Here is a 2,434-nt window from a genome sequence, read left to right on the forward strand (position 1 = left end):
CAGGTTGAGAGCTTCAAGTTCCTTGTTGTCCACATCACCGACAAACTATCATGGTCCAAACACACCAAGACAGTTGTGAAGAGGGCATGACAAAGCCTATTCCCCCTCAGGAGACTGAAAAGACTTGGCATGGGACCTAAGATCCTTAAAAAAAGTTCTACAGCTGCACCATAGAGAGCATGTTGACTGGTTGCATCACTGCCTGGTATGGCAACTGCCCAGCCTCCGACAGCGAGGCACTACAGAGGGTAGTTGCGTACGGCCCAGTACATCACTGGTGCCTAGCTTCCTGCCATCCAGAACCTCTATATCAGGCGGTGTCAGAGGAAGACCCCAAAAATTGTCAAAGTCTCCAGCCACCTTAGTCATAGACTGCTCTCTCAAATCAAATAAAATAAAATGTTATTTGTCACATACACATGGTTAGCAGATGTTAATGCAAGTGTAGTGAAATGCTTGTGCTTCTAGTTCCGACAGTGCAGTAATCTAACAAGTAATCTAACAATCTAACAATTCCCCAACAACTACCTAATACACATAAATCTAAAGGGGTGAATGAAAATATGTAGAGTGTAAGTATATGGATGAGCGATGGCCGAGCGGCATAGGCAAAGTGCAATATATAGTATAAATTACAAAATAGTATTTAGTCAGCCATCAATTGTGCAAGTTCTCCCACTTAAAAATATGAGAGAGGCCTGTAATTTTCATCATAGCTACACTTCAACTATGACAGACAAAATGAGAAAAAAAATCCAGAAAATCACATTGTAGGATTTTTAATAAATTTATTTGCAAATTATGGTGGAAATTAAGTATTTGGTCACCTACAAACAAGCAAGATTTCTGTCTCTCACAGACCTGTAACTTCTTCTTTAAGAGGCTACTCTGTCCTCCACTCGTTACCTGTATTAATGGCACCTGTTTGAACTTGTTATCAGTATAAAATACACCTGTCCACAACCTCAAACACTCCACTATGGCCAAGACCAAAGAGCTGTCATAGGACACCAGAAACAAAATTGTAGACCTGCACCAGGCTGGGAAAACTGAATCTGCAATAGGTAAGCAGCTTGGTTTAAAGAAATCAACTGTGGGAGCAGGGTAGCCTAGTGGTTAGAGCATTGGACTAAAAGGTTGCAAGTTCAAACCCCCGAGCTGACAAGGTACAAATCTGTCGTTCTGCCCCTGAACAGGCAGTTAACCCACTGTTCCTAGGCCATCATTGAAAATAAGAATTTGTTCTTAACTGACTTGCCTAGTTAAATAAAGGTAAAATAAAAATAAATAAAACATTATATGGAAATCGAAGACATACAAGACCACTGATAATCTCCCTCAATCTGGGGCTCCAATCAAGATCTTACCCCGTGGGGTCAAAATGATCACAAGAACGGTGAGCAAAAATCCCTGAACCACACGGGGGGACCTAGTGAATGACCTGCAGAGACCTGGGACCAAAGTAGCAAAGTACCATCAGCAAGGGTATTGAAGATGAAACGTGGCTGGGTCTTTCAGTGGCCTAGCCAGTCTCCAGATCTCAACCCCATAGAAAATCTTTGGAGGGAGTTGAAAGTCTGTGTTGCCCAGCAACAGCCCCAAAACATCACTGGTCTAGAGGATATCTGCATGGAGGAATCGGCCAAAATACCAGCAACAGTGTGTGGAAGACTTACAGAAAACGTTTGACCTCTGTCATTGCCAACAAAGTGTATATAACAAAGTATTGAGATAAACTTTTGTTATTGACCAAATACTTATTTTCCACCATAATTTGCAAATAAATTCATTAAAAATCCTACAATGTGAAAATTACAGGCCTCTCTCATATTTTTAAGTGGGAGAACTTGCACAATTGGTGGCTGACTAAATACTTCTTTGCCCCACTGTGTGTGTGTGTGTGTATATATATATATATATATATATATATATATATATATATATATATATATATATATATATATATATATATAAGTAATGTAAGATATGTAAACATTATTAAAGTGGCATTATTTAGAGTGACATTGTAAAAGTGACTAGTGATCCATTTATTGAAGTGGCCAGTCATTGGGTCTCAGTGAAGGCAGCAGCCTCTCTGAGTTAGTGATTGCTGTTTAGCAGTCTGATGGCCTTGAGATAGAAGCTGTTTGTCAGCCTCTTTCTACAGCAAGCAGTACTGGAGCGCCGGTACCCCATGTATCTAGCCTCGCTACTGTTTACTGCTGTTCTTTAATTATTTGTTTTTTTATTTATGTTTTACTTAACACTTAATTTTCTTTAAACCGCTTTGTTGTTTATGGGCTTGTAAGTAAGCATTTCATTGTAAGGTCTACTACACCTGTTGTATTCAGCGCATGTGACAAATACAACTGTATTTTATTTTATATATAGTTAAATAATACGTCATTACGTCGCACAACGTCACCACGTGATC

Source organism: Oncorhynchus masou, chromosome 23 (assembly GCF_036934945.1).
Source record: "Oncorhynchus masou masou isolate Uvic2021 chromosome 23, UVic_Omas_1.1, whole genome shotgun sequence".
Classification (NCBI taxonomy): domain Eukaryota; kingdom Metazoa; phylum Chordata; class Actinopteri; order Salmoniformes; family Salmonidae; genus Oncorhynchus; species Oncorhynchus masou.